The following is a 6,000-nucleotide window of genomic DNA, read 5'->3' as shown; positions in this document are numbered from 1 at the left end:
TACCAAATAAGGTCAAGGGTAGGTGGCATGCATACATGCACTATGGAGGGCTCACTCTTGGAGGTATTCAAAAGAATCATCCAAAGAAGGACCCCACAAGGACCTTTGCAGTGGAAAAAAACGGTCGGTTTTGCTGAATTTTTAAAGTTCACTTGCTCTCCGAATTTGAAAAGGTGATACAAACAAAAGTTGTAGCTCGTGGACTGAACTTTTGCCTCAAATTTTTTCATATTTTTTTGACCTACGAGCTGTGAGCTATGATTTTTTTAGTGGACCCCAGTTTCCCCATGCTATGCAGCCACACTCTCTCTTCCACTTTATCATTTTCCTCTTTCACACACACTTCTCCACTCATCATCCCCATCCCTCTCACCACTCCTCTCTGCACACTACTCACCTTCTCCTCAACCTTGAAGAATAAGAGAAACCATGGTGAACCCATACCTCCCACACACAATTCCATTCCAAAATTGACCACCTAGTCTCATTTTTCCTCCTCCAAATTACCCATATCTATCAAAAAACCACAAAATTCAGCCTCTTCTCTTAAAAGACAGCATCATGGTGGTTGATTACTCAGCTTCAATTACCTTGTCTCTCAAGGAAGGTCAAGAGTGGAGAAAAAATGTACCGTCAAAGCTAGTGGACCGTCAACAAGCGTCAAAATTGGCTCTACTCAAGACACTTGGAGCATCAACCTTGTAAGAAATCCACATTTTCTTACCTCTTAAGAGTTTTTCTTCCTTATTTGTATCCTACATGGATACTCCCATTGTAAAGAATCCAATTCCATTTGTAAATTAATACTAACTCTACTAACACTAACCCACTATGAAAAGTCCTATCACCTCCATTTCTCTCCTCTCTCTTTCCCCACCAACTTCTTGATAATTCCAAGCAAAAGAAATTAGATAAATTGCTGAAAATCTAACCCAACCATGGTTAGAGGAGTAACCCTAGCCTTCAAAATTGCTATAAAAGAAGGGTGTAGCTAGCACAAAAGGGGGAGCCATAAGCAAGAGCACTATGCTATAGCTTGAGAAGCCAAGCTCAACCTCTCTAGAAGGAGCTCTTGAGTGGAAGCTCATTGTCTTATGCATGTGCATGTGTTGTAATAGGGGATTAGCAAGGGAACTCTATGCCATTGTAAGAGAGAGAGTGATCATTTAATTGAGAGTAGGAAATCTATCATTTCTCCTACTAGTGTAAGCCCAACATTTGCTGAAATCAAGGAGGGTGGATTTGGACTAAGCTTGGATACTTTGTCTTCCTTCCAACGTGAAGTAATGGACAACAATGATGCGTAAGTGTCTTGGTGTTTTTTGTTAAGTTCTTGATAGCTTGTCTCTGGTGTTGTCATCAATCTAGCCATAAATCCCACATACTGTAAGAGGGCGACAGGGTGGAGAGGACTCCCCTGGCTTTAAGACAGTGATTGGGGTGGCTTTTCTTGTGATGTGTTGTGGTGAAATTTACGCAAGCTATGTTGAACAAATACTAATTTCACTTTGATTTGTCATGACAGATTTGTAAGAAGGTATTAATGCAACAAGCACCCCCTCCCCCTTTCTCTCTCTTTCTTAAATATATAGTTGTGTTTGCTTGATCATTGCCGATACGTTTCAAAGCAGCCCGAGCACTATCTCTCTCTCTCTCTCTCTCTCTCTCTCTCTCTCTCTCTCTCTCTCTCTATCGTGTTTTTGTGTGTAAGAGTGTTCCATTGGCGTTAGGGTTAGTGTAAATTCCTTGCTTGTTTGTGGGTTGCTCTAACGATTCTCCTCTTTTGCGTCCTAGTTCGCTCTTAAACTAGGTGGTGCCCCTTGTGTAGTTGGGATTTTGCTGTGGGTTTGTTGTTTTGGTTTGTGTTGTGTTGTGCCCCAGCCCCATTGAGCAGCACGGGAGCCTTGAAGGGTGTCTAGAGGCCACTCTTCTTGTTGCCCGCCCCGGACCGCCTCAAATTGGTGCCCCCACGGAGGACGGCTTGTGTATTTTTGTGTAGAATCAACCTTTAGCATAGTCAAGTAGTTTGCATGAATCACGAAGATTTGTATGATCCCTTCATTCCCATTGCAAGGCAAAAGGTACACATAATTGTTAGTACTAAGTTGCAATTTCAACGTGTCATTCGTAGAATTTTAGGTCCTCTTAGGTTGGCCGAGATAAACGCTTCAGTAAATCCTTTTATTTTGCCTCTCATTAGGTACGACCTTAGTTTGGACGTCTATATTTTTGTTTTGTTTTAAGCATTAGGACATGCATAGGCCATGGATAATGGCCCAGGAATAGAGGTTTTTCCCTTTCATTTTACTCCACACATTAGAATAAACGTTGCAATTAGTAGAAAGATCCATTTTCAACAACGAATGGTGTTCATGTTTGGTGCCCAAAGAGCAGGAGAAATTCTTGCATCACCAAACCCTGTCATTCTACCTCTCATCAACTACCACACTTCTTTTGATGTACATGTGTTCATTTTATTTTAAAATGAAGTGCAGCCCGGCAAAATAGTGTGTATGTTTGTTTTTTCTTTGTCCAAGTTATTACAAGAAACAAAAAAACGATCATTTGTTCTAACTGGGAATGTGTGTGCAGTGAAAGTTCAATCCTTAGAGATCTAGCTCTATTACCAATTGAGTTGCAGGAGCAAGTAGTAAGGCGTCTCCCTCATAACAAGAGGGTGGTGAAGTTAAGACGGAAGGTCCTACGCGTGGATTCCATTTTCCTCTTGTTGTTGGGCACTAAGGAAGACCGCGCATTCATCCAACTAGTGTGTGCCCTAAGATTGGTAAATAGAGTGAAATTTGGCGTTTGGCGAGTGCATTTCACCATTGAGGAAGACTCTTCAGGAAACTTGCGGCCAGAGTTCATGCTTCATAGACTCACATTTGGTGAATTTTTTCCTCATTTGCGTCTTATTAATAGTCTTCCTTTCGCTTTCAACAAAGGAGATAGGGAGCTATTCAGAGCTTGTCTTAATAAAGAGAGCATAGAGAAGATTGCAAATTTGTATAAATTCTCATCCTTCTCTACTTTCTATGACACTTTGTTCATAGAGACATTGTAAATCTCTTTATGCTTTTGAATGATTTAACCATAATCCTAAGGAGTTTTTGTCCAGGAATTTTGTAGCACAAGTGGAGTCTTTAAATCTTGCAAACTTGATTGGACTTGATGAGGATGTTCTTTATGAAATTGTGAGAAGGTTGCCTCACTCCGACTGTGTGGAACTCGAAGGAAAGGAGCTCCTAGTCAATTGCTACTTTCTCACGGCCTTCGACGAGCATGAAGATCTAGTTTTTATACAAACCGCTTGTGTGTTGGGAATTGTAGAGCAAGTGCAATTTATCACTTGGGACGTGGTTGCTCTTTTGGATCCAGAAAATGAAGTTCTAGAGATTTCTGTTTATCGCCTTAGCTTTGAAGAATTTCAACCCTTCTTAGAGCTCATCAATAGTCTACCTTTTTGTTTTGATCAAACAAATCGAGACCTTATTGAAGCTTGGATAGCTGAAGAAGAAAACCTAGAGTGGTATTTTCTTACTTCTTCATTTGCAGACGAGTGGTTCTAAATCTCTATTGTATCCCTTATTGTAACTCGTGTTGTAATCTTTCATAATAATGGAGAGCCAACGCCAAATTACTGGATATCCTCTTTTCTTTGGAGAGCCTGGAGAGGATGCAGAATTATTTTTAGCAAATTTCAAGATGTCTTGCCGTATCAAGAGGATAGTAACCGATCAAAAATGTGTAGAAATGTTTGTGGTGGTCCTTAGGAAAGATGCTAGTACTTGGTTTGACTCTTTGCCTGAGGAAGTTAAGGGGAATTACACAGAAGTTTTGAATCGTTTTAAGAGATACTTCTTTGATCCCCAAAACACTCAAAAACTATGGCAAGACATTGTTTCTCATAAGCAAAAAGACTTAGATGACTACTACTTGTACAAGCAAGAGTTTCTACGTCTTTGGGCTCTATGGATACGAAATGTTACTAACCCTGGTGATGGTGCAGAATTTTTAAAGAAGGAGAGGTTCATAGCCGGACTCTTTCCTGACCTTAAGATAAAAGTTGAGGCGGGTGCACCTGCTACTTTTGATGCAGCTGAAACTAGGGCTGTTGAGAAGTATAGGAAACTCAAGTGCTTAAGGGGAGAGGTTCCAATAGAAGGTCTTAGACCCAAAGGTAAGTCACAAGCATCAACATCGAGGGAGCTTCCTGAGGTAACGGCGGAAGTAATTGAGAAGTTAAATGAATCTTTAAGCAGCCTGTCAATTCACCTTGCACAAGCTGTAGGTCCAAAGGGACAAGCAAAGAAGTCTGAAGAGCGAGATCCACGAACTAGGAGAGTCTTGCAATGTTGGAATTGCGGAGAGTCTGGACATGGGATGTATAATTGTCCTTGGCCCCGTGGGGAGCCAGGGAGACCTAACTTGAATTACCCAGTGATGAATGCAGGTGAAGGAACTGGTCAACAACCAAGGCTTCTACAAAGGCCAAATGGACCAAGACCACCTCCACAAGGGGTAGAAGGAGTTCCACCTTTGCCAGATCCAAATGTGCATGTGGTAGAGGTGACAAATTCAAATGAGGTTGACATGGAAGCCAATGGCATTAAGCGTGGCCGAGGAAAAGGTAAAGAGAAAGAGGGTGTCCCATCACAGAGTGACCATGGACAAGGCAAAAAGGCAAAGGAGACCAAGGAAGCTAAGAGGACTCGACGTCATATCAACCTCCAAGACTTCCCTCTTGGACATGGTATGGCTCCGTACAACTTGTTGGAAGACATGAGAGGTAAGGGTCCTGATATTTCATGGCCTCAATTTCTTGCATTATGTCCACAAGTTAGGAGGGAATTAACAAGGGTAGTTAGCACTAGGAGAAAGGTAAAAGAGAGTGTGCATGTTGTAAAAATTGCACAAGCTGAAATGAATGAGGACATTACACCGGTGTTAGACTGTTACATCAAAGGAAGATTGGTTAGGAAAGGTCTAGTGGATGGGGGTGCACAAATTTGCATCATGACAGAGGGACTCATGCAAAGACTAGGCATGCACATCCAGGAGACACCTGAAATCAAAGTCAAGATGGCAAACAATAGCAAGGCTAGGTGTGTAGACATTTGTAAAAATGTCTTTGTAGAGGCCTTTGGCATTAAGAAAGCGGTGGATTTTTATGTTATGTCGACCAAGGGAAGTGGTTATCCATTTATCCTAGGAAGACCATGGCTAATGAAAATGCGAGCTTTGCAGGATTGGGAGAGTGGGAAATTAATTTGCAGGAATGACAATCATAAGAAGGTTGTCTTTGACATGAAGGAGCAACGCCAAGAGGAGCTCCATGAAGAATCATCTCAAAGTGAGACGGAAGAAGGTTGGACCAATAGCACTTCAGAAGAAGAAAGTAGCGGCAGCATTACTGAAGAGGAGTCTTCCATCGAAGTCATGGGGGTAAGGTTTAAGCCAAGAAACCAAGAGACCTCTTGTCAAGGCTTGGAGGAGGTAGGTCCTCAAGAGAACGAAGGTGTTCAAGATGAAGGGATGCTGGAAGGTATGCTATCAACAACACTTACAAAGGATGAAAGAGAGGAGTTCAAATGTGTGCTAAGGAAGTTTCCTAGGCTTTTTGCTAAAGACTACACCAATGTGCGTGGAGTAGATGCTGTTCAACACAAAGTTGAGTTGAAGCTAGAGGCCACACCTAAGGCTCAGAAGCTACGAAGGCTAGGAGTCATCAAGGAGCAGGCTTTACTCAAGGAGGTAAGAAAGCTTCTAGCAGCAGGGTTCATTTATCCAGTGGAGAATTCAGAGTGGGTCTCTCCTGTTGTTGTCACTCCTAAGAAGAACGGCAAGTGGAGGGTGTGTGTGGATTACCATCCCCTCAATGAGGCAACAAAGAGAGATCACTTTCCCCTCCCATTCCAGGATGAGATACTAAATGAGGTAGCTGGTCATGAGAAGTACACTGTGTGCGATGGTTACTCAGGTTACTTTCAAATAGGGATT

Source organism: Adiantum capillus-veneris, chromosome 1 (assembly GCF_014529385.1).
Source record: "Adiantum capillus-veneris isolate H3 chromosome 1, ASM1452938v2, whole genome shotgun sequence".
NCBI lineage: Eukaryota > Viridiplantae > Streptophyta > Polypodiopsida > Polypodiales > Pteridaceae > Adiantum > Adiantum capillus-veneris.
Note: the sequence above shows the minus strand (reverse complement) of the source record.